Source organism: Pelobates fuscus, chromosome 3 (genome assembly GCF_036172605.1).
Source record: "Pelobates fuscus isolate aPelFus1 chromosome 3, aPelFus1.pri, whole genome shotgun sequence".
NCBI lineage: Eukaryota > Metazoa > Chordata > Amphibia > Anura > Pelobatidae > Pelobates > Pelobates fuscus.
Window position 1 is genome coordinate 365,972,935 of NC_086319.1, and position 16,358 is coordinate 365,989,292.

At 41.7% G+C, this 16,358-nt stretch overlaps 1 protein-coding gene across 6 annotated transcripts in view; it reads left to right on the forward strand.

Annotated features, from left to right (window-relative positions):
* Positions 1 to 16,358, forward strand: part of LINGO1 (leucine rich repeat and Ig domain containing 1) — a 451,779-nt gene that overhangs the window by 39,100 nt on the left and 396,321 nt on the right. The window contains exon 1 of one of the 6 annotated variants that reach the window (XM_063449333.1): positions 10,696 to 10,714. The exons of 2 other annotated variants lie outside the window; for them this stretch is intronic. The gene's annotated coding sequence lies outside the window, so the exon portion shown is untranslated. Of the gene's footprint in view, positions 1 to 10,695; positions 10,729 to 11,892; positions 12,023 to 13,269; positions 13,289 to 16,358 lie in introns of those variants that run through there. 3 more of the 6 variants (XM_063449334.1, XM_063449332.1, XM_063449335.1) reach the window with 3 other exon arrangements.

Here is a 16,358-nt window from a genome sequence, read left to right on the forward strand (position 1 = left end):
CATGTTACTTTGAAGCTATACATTGCTTGCTCTAGAATACTGCAGTGCTGTAGCCTGTCCTTGCTACATGTCAGAGCATAGGGTTATACATGAGAATACGCCATCTTTATGGAGGCTTCACTCGGTACCGTGCCCCATTTATATCCCTACCTGTATATTAACGGCTAATTAGAGCAGTGGTAATGGAAAGGAGTGGTATCATAACTGCCTTAAAACATATGTGAGGAAGGCTGAACTTGATGGACGCAAGTCTCTTTTCAGCTATGTAACTATATAACTATGTAATGCCTGTGAGTGTCCCTGGGCATGGCGCCTAACAATATATACTTAGCTAATTATATTCCCCCGCTTCTATCGTAGTGGTCTAGCATACCCTTATCGTTTTGTGACGGTAGAGTCTTCCACGTCCCCCTATGTGTAGGGTTGATTTAGGATGTTTTTCTGCCTAGCTAAAAGGCCATCTTCTATATGGGGATGGGTTGTGGTGCGGAGCGTGGGTGTCTATTTAGTTCTTGGGGTTCGCCTATTGTGGCTACGTGCGTTGGTTATGTGTCCCCTGTTTGTCTGGTTCCCGGTGTGGGGTGTAGCGCATGGTTGGCTGTGTCCCTTGACCCTGGGGCACTACGAGGGGGGGGGGGAGTTGTGTAGTCATATCGCGGAGCTGCCGCTTCGTGGTGTGAGCCCGACATAAAGAGTGTGTGTGTGTGGTTATGTATAATCGAACCTTAAAACATAGGTAAAACATTAACGTAAACAACATGCGCGTTTTGTGAGTTCAGGTTGCTTGGCCTTCTTCTTCTTCTTCTCTGTCCGTGAGATTAGGGGTGTCTTCTATGCTGTGTGGGCGAGTGCTGGGTGTTTCTGGAGCGGGTAGTCCCTGTGGAGTGAGGCCCAGTGCTGTCATTAAGGCAGTGCTGTCTGCAGGGTCTGACGCCTTGTATGTATTCCCGTCTTTCGTGACCAGCAGCGTTCTGGGTGTTGACCATCTGTATGTTAGTCCTGCTGTTTGGATGAGTTTCGTGATGGGCTGCATTCCCTTTCTCCATAACAGTGTAGATCTGCTCAAGTCCTGAAAGACTGATATGGTGTTGGTTTCAAATTTGTACGGGGTTTTCCCTTTAAGGGCGGCTAGTAGGCCCATTTTGTCCGTTAGCGAGTGGCAACGGAGGATGATGTCCCGTGGTGCTGCGGTGGGGGCTTGTGGGGATTTAGTTATCCTGTATACCCCATCGAAGGTAAAGTGTTTAGCCTGTCGCGTTGGGATGAGGGAAGACACCAGCCTTCTAATGAAGTGTGGAAGTTCCTCTAAGGGTACTATCTCTGAGACTCCTCTGAGCTTGATGTTTTTCCTTCTGCCCCTGTCGTCTATTATGCTGACTTGGTTAGTGAGGTTGGCTTGGTGGGCTTGTATCTGATGCATCTGGTCGTTTAGTGCTTTTAGGCCCTGTCTGAGGGTAAGTATATCTGTCTCATTCGTTTCGGTGCGAGCATTTAGTGTTTGTACCTCTGTTTTCAGTACTGCCAGGTCAGCTTCCCACATTTGTTGGAGGTTTCTTTGAAGGTTAGTTAGCATGTCCTGTATGCCCCCCTTTGTTGCTGGGGCTGTGTCTTCTGCCCTGGATGGGGTAGTTTTCCTGGTTTCTGCTTGGGTTTGTTCGTGGTAAGATTCCCTTCCATCTACCTGTTGATTCTGGGCTGTGTTTGGCCCTGGCGTTCGCAGCATCTGGCCAATGTCACGGTGAGTCTGGGGAGTGTTTGTAGGTTGTTTCTGGGACTTCCGACCCATCTCCTCCGTTATGTGTGTGTTCGGGTCTGTTAGGCCAAGGTCACTCCAAATGCGGGAAGCCCAGTCTGCCTTGAGTTGGAAGTTTCCCGCGCGGTAGGCCTTGGAGCCGCGGCTGTGCGTTTTTCTTGCCGCGGGTTGGAACAACGGCATCGACGGGTTCAGCAGGACGTACGCTGTTGTTTTCTGGTACTTTCGTGGTTAGTTGGGGTTCGGTGTATTTGATTTTTGCAAGTTATTGCTCTCTTTTGTCGGAGCTCGGGAGAATGGCGACTGCTCTCGTGCGCTGTCAGGCTCCGCCCCCCAACAGTATTTTTTTTAAACATAAAAAACTTACAATGCACTGTTCCAAATTATTACGCACAGTAAGTTTCAAAACACTTTATAGGTTGTAAGGAACTAAAAATTGTCATTTGTTGTATTTACTGAAATCAAAAGCTATTTCAATCAAACTTATAACAACATTTTAACTTTTTAAACATTTTAACAGGTCACGTCACATTTTAACATAGGACCTCTTATTTGATAGCAGCTTGACAAGTCTTGCATCCATTGAACTTGTGAGTTTTTGGACAGTTTCTGCTTGAATTTGTTTGCAAGATGTCAGAATAGCCTCCCAGAGCTGCTGTTTGGATGTAAACTGCCTCCCACCCTTATAGATCTTTTGCTTGAGGATGCTCCAAAGGTTCTCAATAGGATTGAGGTCAGGGGAGGATGGAGGCCACACCATGACTTTCTCTCATTTTGTCCCCATAGCAGCCATTAATGCAGAGGTATTCTTTGCAGCATGAGATGGTGCATTGTCATGCATGAAGATGATTTTATTATGGAAAGCATAGTTCTTCCTTCTGTACCAGGGAAGAAAGTGGTCAGTCAGAAACGCCACATACTTTGCAGAGGTCATCTGTACACCTTTGGGGACCCTAAACGGGCCGACCAGCTCTCTTCCCATGATTCCGGCCCAAAACATGACTCCACCACCGCCTTGCTGACGTCGCAGCCTTGTTGGAACAGGATGGCCTTCCACCAACCATCCACTACTCCATTAATCTGGACCATCCAGGGTTGCACGGCACTCATCAGTGAACAGGACTGTTTGAAAATTAGTCTTCATGTATTTTTCTGCCCAATGCAGCCGTTTCTGCTTGTGAGCATTGGTAAGTGGTGGCCGAATAGAAGGTTTATGCACAGTTGCAAGACTCTGGAGGACTCTACACCTTGATGTATGTGGGACTCCAGAGGCAGCTTCCAATATCTGTTTGCTGCTATGTAATGGTATTTTAGCAGCTGCTCTCTTGATCCAATGCATGGATCTGGCAGAAATCTTCCTCAATGTACCTTTATCTGCACAAACCCGTCTGTGCTCTGAATCAGCCACAAATCTCTTAACAGTGCGATGATCATGCTTACGTTTTCGTGAAATATCTAATGTTTTCATACCTGGTCCAAGGCATTGAACTATTTTACTCTTTTCGGCAGCAGAGAGATCCCTTTTCTTCCCCATATTGCAATAAAATGGTGCTCTGGTTAATAATGTGTAATACTCTCCTTTAGTAGTTTTTCCTTAAATTGGGCTCACCTGGCATTCTAATTATCACAGGTGTCCGAGATTGTTTTCAGTGATCAAAAGAGCCCTGAGGCACAGTGCCATCCATGAGTTAAACTGAAAAACAAAATATTTAAATCTTTGTGACACTTAAATAGAATTTGCATAATAATTTGGAACAGGGTGTACATGTGGGAAAAAAAAGAAAATGGTTGGAAAATTATTAGATAAACTCATGGGATTAGTGGGAAATTAACTGTGAGAAACTGGAGATTGTCATGAATAAAAATGGACAGATGCTGTTGGGGGCAATGAAAAAAATTAGAGAAGCAGGCAATGTGGGTGAATGAACTGATAGAATCGTAGGAGGACGTGTGAATGAATCGAAACCAGAGATGACAGAATTACAGACAAATTGATTTTGAGAAGGTAAAGGGTGTGTTAATTATTTGAAAAAAGTAGTGGGTTGCGGAAAATGAACTGGGAAATGTGGGGATGGGGGATGATTGTACAGACAGAAGCAAGGTGTGGTAAGGAGACTAATTGGGAAAATCTGGCGCTGGTCGAGAAAGGAATTGGAAAAAACACCAGGAGGGCTGAGCATGAAATGAGAACAGCAGGTGTTGGTGGTGAAATTAAAGTGCACTTGTCGTGGCAAACATGACCTAGTGTCACGTTATAGAACATACACGTTGTTATACCAAATAAATAGCTAGCAGATGTATCGATGAAGAGAATGTCTCTATTTTATGGCTATTGACTTTCCTGTACTATCAGCATAGCTGTAAATACTGTATCTATGAGTACTACAAGCCCATGTGTACTCCTATTACTTGGAATTGTGAGATTCCAACTGTGTAATTTAGGGGCAGGAGAGGGCTGATTGTATTTACAGTCGTTTCATTTTGACCAAGACACCATACTGGAAATGGAGAATATCTGCTGGGATCGATATTCAGGTAACCATTGATTCATCTGCAGACTTTGTGGTGATATCCCCAGAATAGTGTATAGGTTATATAGGTTACATCAATACCTACCTGAATGTGAACTTATCATCTACGTGATTTGTTCCTGGGGACATGGATTGAGAGAAGCTGCTGATGATGGGTTAATGACAGGGAGAAGCAGGCCATGGTGGATAAATAAATGACGGTGGAAGAAACTGGTGGATCTAAAACAATTTAAACACAAAATTGGTGGATACATTATGGAGAAATTATGCCTTTGAGAAGTTCTGGAGTTATCATAATAAACGTAAAGACTATACCTTATTTGGTTTATTTATATATCCGGAGATGGCATTATTTTCCCATAATACATATTTTACTATCATATATATTTTATATCATACAATTTTACAGGTTAGGGTTTCTGTTCAGGTTCATGTAATCAACGTCTAAATAAGCCCATTCCCATGGGCACTGCCTGTACTAGTCTGCTTTGCAGCCTGCAGATGTATCTGAGGCAGGGGAGGTGGCCGATCCTCTGCCTGGATTCTCTTCTAGTCAAGGGGCCCCCTTTTAAACCAACGGTGTATATCCGGTTCCCCACTGGTGCAGTATCGAAGCCTACTCTAGGTGACTTGTGGCAGCTAAACACGGATTGGAAGATTACAAGATGTCTGTTAAATTGAGACCTGCTGTTCCACATGCTTTCACACAACCAGCACCTCAAGTCGATCCTCTTCTGTGGGCTTTTGACAAACTGTGATCACAATTCTAGGAAAACCTCAACAGCCGCAGAGGTGCAGAGATACTTAAACCCCATTCCAAGGCCTCCCACGATCTTCTGATAGACGATGTAAAGCATTTCCAGTGTAACGGAAGATGAGATTCACGCAGAGGTTGCTGCCGGTGGATCAACGCCGAAGATCGTGTTTTGCTTCCACTCACCTAAGCTGCGATCCGAATGGGGCCAAGCCCCTCCATGCACAACTCACACCAACGGGAGGCTCCAATTCTATATCGCAGGGTGAATGAGATGGGAACACTCCGAGGACTAGAACCGGACACCAGTTGTTGCTGGATTCCTGAGAGTATTGTGCCAGATTGCACTTACTCTTGGTTCTGGTGGAGTGAAACTATATGGCTGGCTGGTCTTAGTTACTCTGGTAGTACCAGTTTTCCCTTCACAGACATTGGTCGAGTAGGCTACAGACTCCTTATACAACAATGCTCTTTCTATTTCATTTACTTCTTTGATGTTGTCAGCAGTATGCTCATATAGTATACCTGCTGTACAGCACTCATATTATCCAGTGATTACCGTATTTATCGGCGTATAACATGCACCGGCGTATAACACGCACCTCATTTTAAGAAGGAAATTCCAGGAAATTTCTCCCCCCCATAGTATTCCCCCCCCCTCATCCCATAGTGTCCCCCCCTTTCCATAGTATTCTCCACCCCCTCCCATAGTATTCTCCACCCCTTCCCATAGTGTTCCCCCCCTCATCCCATAGTGTTCCCCCCCTATTTCCATAGTATTCTCCCCCCTCCCATAGTATTCTCCACCCCCTCCCATAGTGTTCCCCCCCCCATCCCATAGTGTCCCCCCCTTTCCATAGTATTCTCCACCCCCTCCCATAGTGTTACCCCCTCCCATAGTATTCTCCCCCCTCCCATAGTGTTCCCCCCTCCCATAGTGCCCCCCCCTCCCATAGTGCCCCCCTCCCATAGAGTTCCCCCCCCCTCCCATAGTGTCCCCTAGTGCACTTTCCCTCCCCTTGTCCCATAATTACTTACCTGTCTTGAAGCGTGGGCCGGCTTCACAGCGCGCACCGCGGTACTGGAACTTCAATTTCAGGTTCCAGTTTCCGGCGGGACTGAAAGGAAGTGTGCACACTTCCTTTCAGTCCCGCCGGAAACCGAAACCTGAAATTGAAGTTCCAGTACCGCGGTGCGCGCTGAACACCGGCTCACGCTTCAAGACAGGTAAGTAAATATGGTATATCGGCGTATAACACGCACACATAATTTTCCCCCTATTTTCAGGGAGAAAAAGTGCGTGTTATACGCCGATAAATACGGTATTTACTCTTGTTAGCTTTACAATCCAGCTCTCAGCAAGTGCCTAATTTAATCTTCGCTCAACTAGCCTTATACCTTAACGTAAATCCTTAAAGTCTCACTCAGAGGCATGATTAACAGCAATAATAGCATCAATAAATTACTTTTGGTTTTGTTTCTGAGAAATTTTATACAACTTTTTCCTAAACAAGGCATCGCTCATCTGTAAACACTACTTTTTCATATATGTTTCCAGTGACATCGTATTTTGGTGTATACTACTCTTATTGGAATGTACTAAAATTAAATTGCAAAAAAAATAGGGCCTCCCTTGTTTGGTTTGAGTTATGTACAGCAGCCATAATATCTGTATGACATCACCCACCATGCAGTAGGAAATTTGCAGACATGAACGGCCACTTGAAACATGTATGCAGTCGATGGGTGACTGGGTAATGGTGAACCTAGGGTTTTTTTTCAAGGCAGTAATACTCATATCAGTCTGCTCAGAATGTTTTTTTTTTTATTTTATTATGTATTGTTGCATAATAAAAGAGTTAACATCTCAACCATCCACACTAATACCCATTCATCTACTGACTGCACATTTGATTTGTGAACATAAATGTCATATCAGATGACTTTGTTTATAAATAAATGTACGCCTATTATTTCTACAGTCAGGGTCAGGACATGTGTGAATTTAGTCATCGAAACTCAAAGCTGTTGCGCCGAACATGGTTGATAGAAAAACTACTTATCTCAGGTCAGGTGTGAATGCAAGGTTATATATATGTGCTGTGTGTATGTATACAAGAGTGTATTTATGTAGTGTCAGTGTGTATGACTGTAAAGGCATATTTTTTCGTAAGGTGTGGAAGTACAGGATTATTAACACTTAAAGGTACCCTGACTGCAGCACTCCGCAGGTCCGCCGGTGCTTTCTCCGCCCCTGTCCCATCTCCTTGCCTAAGATCATCAGAATTGACAATCTCAGCCAATCCATTGCATTCCTGGGAAAGCATTGGATTGGTTGAGATTGTCAATTCTGATGATCTCAGCCAAGATGGCCAAAAGACGCACACTGGCTAAGCAGTATCTCCTCATAGAATCAATGCATCTCTATGGGTAAAGTTCAGCGTCTCCATGAAGAGAGTAGAGGCGCTGAACATCGGTGTTGCCCATTGTCAATGATGCCCATATGTACCATCAAAAATCATGGGGCTCAGTACAACGTAGACTTAACCCTTCACTACCCTTCTGTAGGAGAGCCAGTGATTTGGTTTGTGCCAGAAAAGGCACAGTATTTATTTTTGTTACTAATATAAAGGAAAGTTTACGTTGTAATACATGTACATTCAAGTCTGAAGATCAGCTGGTTTGTACCCTAAAATGGCGTTATTTTCCCCTAGTACTTGCCGTTATGCATCTTTTATATTAAATGATTTTTATGTTACAGTTAGTGTTAGTATAAGGGTTAATTTTTAGTTATAGTGTAGGGTTGTGTCATGTAGTGGATAATGTGTGCTGTAGAGTAGTGTGTCACAGTAGTGTTAGGGTTAAGGGGAGAAACTTACTTTAACCCCTTAAGGACCAAACTTCTGAAATAAAAGGGAATCATGACATGTCACACGTCATGTGTCCTTAAGGGATTAAGGACACGACTGAGACATACATGCCCTAGTACTGCCTGAGATTAATGGGAGTTGCTGTTCTGGAGCGTAACTCTCTGAAGTGTAGCTCTCATTAATACCAGCAGACCGGGAAATAAAATGCAGATTATGAATGAATTACTAGTTATTGTGTATACATCTACTGTGAATCCAACGTGTATAATTTAAATGCATGACAAGATTTATAAGCCTAATGTCAGATGAGTAATATTACCTCTGCATTTTTAGCCAGTTTAATAGCTATAGAAATATAAATTGAATGAATGTACATCTCACATTTAGAATTTGTGGACGAAGTGAATAAGTATAATTTAACCTTACACATTATACATTTCATGGATTAATAATTCAGCAGAGTGTGAATGCTGAAGGTGACTTTACCTGAATAGGAATTGTCCTGTTGTCCGTATATGGTTTGGTGCCTCTGTTTATGCAAAAAACACCACTGATTAATTGCTGAAGCTATACTGTATTTTTTACTTCGAGATTCGTTTAGAACAGAACTGGATTTGGGACACGTTTGGGCTGATTAGGCATTCGACCGAATTCCGAAATTCAAAGCTGAAATATGCACGAATTATGAACTATCCGGATTGTGCAATGTTTGGGGGAATGTGTGTCAATGTTCTGAATTCCGACCCTGGCTTCAATAAAAAGAGAGGATTGATGGGAAAAAAACAATGACTGATTTCTTGGGGACAGTCACTAAATATTAATTTTATTCACAGATCAAGTGAAAAGTGAGCAATTCTGGAAAAAAACAGGTGCAGCAATAAACAAAAATCTATACTTATTCATTCTTCTGATTCGGTTCTCGTGAGTCAATCTGACATCCAAACAGAATGCAGCTGTCCCGAAAAATATTCTATGTTCTGGAAAAATACTTTGTCAGAAGCAAAATTTCTCACCGTGCACAAGTTTACTGTATATATACATATGCTGTAGCACTGTGTTTGAGGTGTACTGGCAGAAGATACCAGTTCCCAAATCCATCCCAGGCTCCCTCCCTAAACAGAGGTGATGGAATGGTTTCCTAGCAACTACAAATTTCGGCCCAGCATTTGTTTAGGAAGTAATTTAATTTCGTTCTATGTTTAATAAAACAGGGATGTCCAAACCAGACCATAGCACATCACAACCCCCCTGTAACAACATATATTGACCCAATATTGACTGATCCCTTTATTTTTTTTTACTTCCATTAGTCATAATACAATCTCATTATTATTTTATGTGCAGCTTAATTGTATTTGTTATTCAGATACTGTCTGACTACCCCTCCTCACAGTCAAACCTTGTTTCCACAGAAATAACATCACTACCAGGTACAGTTATTTATGCAGCAATTGCCCTACATAATGCCGGGGTGGAGTTGGGGGATGCAGCCCCATTAAAAAAAAATACAAATAAAAAAAACCTCTCATTCCCTCCCTTGTCCTGAGTGGCGTCTCAGCTAATGTAGTGTCTAATTCTTATTGCAGGCACACAGCTTAGGAGCTTATCTCCAAGCCCTAGGGATGTAATGAGGAATCAGAGCTAATTCCTACCCCTAGAGTCAGTGTGAATACAGATTGGGGCAGATAGTGGCTTAGATGCTTAATGCGAACCACTATTGTCTAACTCTCTTTGCCATGGCACGCACTGTGTACACTCTGTTTCCTTTATTGTTCCTACTTAATTTTTTTTGCACTGTTTCCCCCCTCCGATTATATTTCCATCTCACATATGTCTATGTGCCTCATTCTCTTTCCTATGTCTGCACGCCAACCCATGCCTCTTATTCTTCTTGTCTACTTGGCTCATTACTTGATTAGTTTATATATTCTTGTTGTCTTATTGTTTGCTCCATTACCCTTTCTAACATCTCTCTCTATCCTTTTTCTTCTCTGTATTTGTTAGGATGGTGAATACAGATCCTCGTCTCCCCCCTTTTCCCTCTGTCTCTTACCCACCTTTATATCTATACCCCCTGCCCCCCCTCCCCCCTCTATTTTCTTTCTGGATGTGTGCTGACCTTGTTTAGTGCATTAAATTTGTTCTTTTATTCCGTAGTGCTCACCCCACCATTCTCTTGTCCTCTCCCCACTTCTGTCCATATTCCAACCAGATCTATCATGGTATATCAGCCGTGCCCCCCTCCCCATTCACCCCTCTATATACTGTACCTAGTTCTGCCGTCTGCTATTTCCCTCCCACTGTTTTTTCAATTCCTGCTCCTTTCCTCCCTCTGTCCATATAAATCCCTCCTCTCCCTCCTAAAACCACTTCCTTTCTCCCCTTATTCTGTGAGCACAATTTCAATTCTTTCCATACATCACATTTTGTTCTTTCTTTATTTCCTACATTTCACTCAAAACACTCTGCCCACTCCAGCATTCGGCTTCAATTCTTCAACACTAGTTATTTTTATTCATTTCTACGCGGTGTTAATCCTTTCGCCCCGACTATGAAGCCCTTAAACACACAGTAGATTCTCCTGGAATTCAAAGGGTTATGATTTATCCAACCGTGGCGCCCCCACACCCCCCTTTTTTTCTTTTTTGTTACATGCCCAACAGAGAATTAGAAGTCACATCTGTATGTGCTGCAGGAAAATGGAAAGATATGGGGAAGAGAAGCAGAAGGGGAGAGTGGGGAGGGAGGCAGGGGAGGAAATACAAATGTAGCAAGGAAGATGGATCGAGAATATGCATGCAGCGAGGTACGGGAAAGCAGGTATGAGAGGATAGGTATAAATAACCCATTTCCACTGGGAATCCTGCTTCTCGCAGGAAGATTTGGGCTCTGTAACAATTCCCCCATCTACCATTAACCATTTGTTGGCCCGGACTATAAGACTGATTACTCTGGAACTCATATGACAAAGGGGGCTGTAACAGCTTCAATGCCAATTGCACGTTCCACTGTGTCAGTATTGATCGCCTTCTCTGCTTTCAAATTTTCATTTCCTGAAACAAACCAAGTCTCTCTCCATCTCGGTCTGCCTGCTGCCTGGTCCCTTCTTTAGCTTTTTGTTTATAATAGCTGGTTTCCTTTTTGTCACTCTCTCACTCACCACTACACCTTTTAGTAGTTAATGATAACTCATGTATCTGATCCCTAGTCATTTTTCCACCCTTTTCCCCTCCACACTGTTACTTGACCCTCCCCCCAAAGTGCAATCATTATCTTCTCCTTTTTCGCTGTCTCTTGTTTTCACCTCTTTTCTCATTCCCTTGCTACTCCACTCCCTTCTTATTTTACTCTCTCCCTGGTCCATAATGCCATTTTTTTTTCTCTATCTACTTTTTTAACCAGTTTTTCCTCAATCACTTTTGATACTCAATCAACTCTTATATGTCTTTCCTACCTGTAGTCTCTCAATTTTATTCTCTGTTCTATTTTTTCTTTTTCCTCATTTATATTTTTTCTTTGTCTCTTTTAGTCCATCTGCTCTACTTCCCCATTCCACATTTGCGCCCTCTATTCCCTTTTTCGAAATAATTGCTTTCGATTTTTTGCCCTGTGCACTCTTTTTTTTCTCCATACATTTTAATTTCCCTATCCATTTTTTTGTCTTTTTGTTTGTTTTATGCACTATATTTCATATTTTCATTTTAACTTATTTCAGGTTTTCACTCTATTCATCATTTTTTCCTACCCTACCCTTCCCTTCCCTATTCATTTCTAATTTCCTTTCTTTTTAGTACATTACTTTTTTAAGTCACATTAAATTTTCAATTTTTCTTTATTCTCTTCCAATTTTATTTTTCCTCTGCCCTCATTCTCTCAGTTTATCTCACTCTCCCGTCTCATTTCTGTCTTTTCTTATTTCAGTCACTTGCCATTTTTCTTTTTGCTCCCATGTTATCTTGCGTACTGCTATATTAAACTATCTTGTTTCGTCTTCCACTTCACCTCACTGCTTATCTCCCTCCCATCTCTCTCACATCATTACATTTTCTCTCCAACCATCTACCAAGTGAGGTAGGGAGATGGTGATGAGAGGCTTATTGTCTTTGGATAGCTGGTAAGGGGTCGGACTGGGGCACAGCTGTCACATCTATTTGTATTCCCAAGGGCATTTTGAAGGTTGTTTAGGAATCTTTGGGCTTATGAGTATTAGAGGCTTATAGATATGTTCCACATGTATAACCAAACTGTTAACGTGTTATTTATAATAGTAACCTAAGAGGTTTTGAGTTGACACCATGGTCTTTAAAGAACTTCTTGGGAGTTTTTATTGCGGTATTGAATACGGCAATGTAGGTACTGTCGTTTTGCCATTCTACAGGTTCCCTGCCTCCCAGAGAAATGCCAAAATTAAGAGCCCTGTCTACCCGTATTTGACAAGAAATAGTTTATCTCACAGTATTTATGTCTTCTCTAAAAATAGTAAATTGGTCTCCAATCACAGTTTAGCAACAAAAGTTGCCGGTATGAGTGTCTGTCTTCGAGAAGTGGTAGGCTTTGGCTATATTGATTTGTCTGACAACTGGTTCTACAGAAATACCATCTAGCTGTTGATCAATGTGTATCTCCCAGAGCTATAGGCACGCGAACATTGGTCTTGCCATGTCAGTACTGGAAATGTATCCTTGTCTGTCAGTTATAGAACGATCCATGCCTTTCAACTCTCGATGTAGGATATAGGAGATTTAAAGTATCACAAAGAGTAAATTAGGGCAAAGGTCTTCAAAGGGAGCAATCAGCAATCACCATGGAAAGAAATGGAATCAGCAGAGACATTCCAATGGTTTCTATGGTGACTGCTCCACTTTTAGAACTTTGTCCCAAGTAACACAATTCTAAACCTGTAAAATATGCTCGTCATTCTGCTGGTTCTAGATGTATCAAGATGCCTTTGTATTTTTTTTTTTAATATGATGGTAGGCATATGCCTTGTTTTAATTGGGTGGATTGTGTTAGAATATGTAGCCTACAGCCCTGCTGTAATAATGCTGCCTAGACTTTTTTTAGGGCAGCATTGCGGGTGAGTTTCTGTTGCTGTGTGTGTGTGTGTGTGTGTGTGTGTGTGTGTATGTGTATGTGTGTAGGATTGGGTGTAATTTAACAAACTGAGAAATGGTAGTTCAGAGTTAAACAGAAAGGAACAAGAGTAGCAAGTGTTAACTAGAAAAGATATTTGGTGGAGATAACAGATGGAATGGGGAATAGGGAGAGATTGAATTGCTGGTGGGGGAGAAATGTGTTTTTTGTTGTTTTGCTTTTTTTAAGAGAGAAGAAAATGTGAAAGTAAGATAACTGGAAGGAGAGGATTTGGGGAGAGCATGAGGTAATATAGACATGAAAAATGCTTTACGTTAGACTGTGTATCTTTTTATATTTCTTCCGCATAGATCCCACGCTGTTTGTAACTGCTTTCGATGTCTCATGATGACGAGCATTGCCCGTGTTTGAGTCCTAGATGTGTCAGTCTTTGTATACTGCTTCAGAATTGTAGACCGTGGAGTTGGCATACAGAGACTGGTACCCTTAACAATGCGGAAATAAGTGTCTATTAGTCTTAGAGGTACAGGGCTTTGTATATCTACCACTACCTTATAGTTACCAATTGCCTTCCTGGCTTGTAACCTTACTGGCATTATTATCTTTTTGTGATATTCACAATGCTCCATGTATTTACGAATTAATGTCTCCTTCTAGTCATGGAAATCTAAATGTTCTATATTTATTTTTTTGCTGTTCTAGAGGTGTGATTGCTTATATCACATTCCTAGTGGCAATATACCGTTTGAAAGGAACTCTCAGTCCTGGATCTGAATGTAAACATACCAGTCTAAGAGATGTCTCTGCCCCGTCCTGTAGGATGTCAATTTTATTTGGTCTTCCACTGTCATAGTGATGTTGGGATCTGTATGTCCATCTTGCTATTGTAGTTGGACTTCTATATTATTTAGAACTCTCTCCAAACACGTGTAATGCCAGCCTCTATATCCTTATCTCTACCAGATGTTACTTTTCTTTACCAGCCCTAGTGGTGTCAGCCTGCATTGTTAAGTAAACACTAGGGTCTGTTTTGTTTGCAAGTAAACATGCAGCTAATTAAGGATAATGACAGAGCTTTAACTCTGCGCATACCAGTCTTCTCTCGCCCCCTGGGGAGTGCGCGTTTCCACTGTGCCTACACAAGCTAACCCCAAGAGGTTACAATCTATTCTAACAGTCAACATATTAAGAACTGCATATTACACATCGCTGAAGAATTTAACTGTTGTGCTCCTAGAATGGCTATTGTGAATTACAAAACACTGGGCTGCGTATTGTTGAGGCATTAAACCTTACCAAATCCAAATACCGTTTAGTCCAACTAAAACAAATAATTAAACATTCTTCCAGGGACATTTTGAGATTTAGTTACACAGCTCTGATAGAAAAGGGTAGAATTTTAAACATGACTGCTTCTGAGAAATGCCTCATCCAACCAACAGAACTTAGTCATTAAGACAGTGAGCCTTTACACACTGGGGATTTATGTTAAGAATGTGATAAGTTAAAAAGGGGGGAATAGAAATACAAAGCAAAAGGAGAACAAGAGGAAGGGGTAGAAGAGATAAGGGTAAGAGCAATATACATAGAGGAAAATTAGTTCAGTGCTATGTGTGGGATGAGGAGGTATCAGAATGATCTTGGATGCATGGATTCAATATTTTTTGCAAATGTTCCATTGTGTTGTGCAGGTTGGCTCTCATATTCTTTATTTGTAAATTATACTATTATTTGGATTAAATGGTGCTGTTGCCAGGAATGAATAGAGACGCCTGCAGTCTGGATAGACATGTTGTTAATAGATATCACTGTGCTAGGGTCACCATTCCCCTTGGTATTCACCATTCCCCTTAGCTAACATGCATTTTGTATTTTGCGGAAGGTTTGCCTGATGGTCGAATACTTGAAAGTGTGAGATGTGGAGATATAGGCATTGTTCAGTTGGTGGGACATTATGTTTTTGTGTTTTTCTGCAAGTAACAAAACCATAGGAGCTGTTAGGTTGCCAAGCACGATAATTTGGCTCTGTCACCACCAGTGGCAATGGCCATCATATTTGGACCATCTTGCTTCACGGCGCGTTATAGTTATAGGTATTAGAACGGAACTCAGGGAGAATAACAATGTCTTGCTTTGACCAAAGAACCGAAGATAGGAAGAAATGGGATGGGGGAAGCAGAGGTATCTTCAGATTATCCCTTTTAATAATAATAATAATGTCACCCTTTACTGATATCGTATGGTCAGTCACACCAGATTTACTGTTATCTGCAGGAAGACTGACTGAATTAGTATAGGCCAAGATGGTGACGTAAAAGAAGAGGAGACGTTAACTCGAAGGAAGGAAATTAGGAAGGAATCGATACTGAGAGAGTCAGACCACCTGACACTGTCAAACGTGTTCTTCATTAGAAAAAGCTATTTTGCCTGTGAACAGTAGGTGCGTTTCTTAAACAATCACATGCATTATTGTCAAAGAAGTTTTCCAACATCAGCTATTAATATTACACAGTTTTAATTCAGTGACGGAGCTTGATTAAATGTAGCTCTGAGAAAAGCATTTTTTTCCCCCCTACAGTTTTTATATTTTTTCCCAGATTTTTGACTTTTGTCTTTTACCCTCTGGCTGTTTTACCCACTACTCCATTTTTAAATTTTTTGAACACTTCATCCATCGGGCTTCTTTCTGTTCTTCCTCCATTGAACTTATAATTTTATACCGTAAAGCACTGCGGAAAAGTTGGCGCTATACAAATGTCAAAAATAATAAAAAATTATTTTTAATTACCTCTCTTTCTACTCAGAAAATGATTCTGCCCTCTCTGCATAATTTCACTTGGCTTTTGGAAAACAAAACAGAAGTATGTCTGACACCACTTCGTCTGTCTCATTAGCTAACCTTCCCTGAGACAAGTGGTAGGTTTGGCAACATTGTTTGTGCTCTGACAGAGCGAGCAGAGATCTGTGACTTTGTGGCACAGATCTCCATAGACATGCGATGGTCACATCTATTAAGATTAATCTTTGCAGTTGATCGGTGCATTTTTGAGATTGTGTTTTTGCAAGAACATTTCCTAGTTAAGGAGTTATTCTCTGTGAAGAATCCCCCTCCATTCATTCGGTACTTTCCCTCCCTGCTACTTTATTCATGGATTTATTACTGTGACAAAGTGCCCTTCGCCACTTGTGCCTGGAGAGGACTGCTTCCCCGCCTCTTGCCCTGTGACTATGAACCCTGGGAGATTTGGCCCGTTCAATTCAGTATGATAGGAGTTATGTATTTTTGTATCCTTTTGTGTTTTACTGGTAACGTGCTCAATGGAGTCTGCCTCTATCCCTGGATATAATTGGATTAT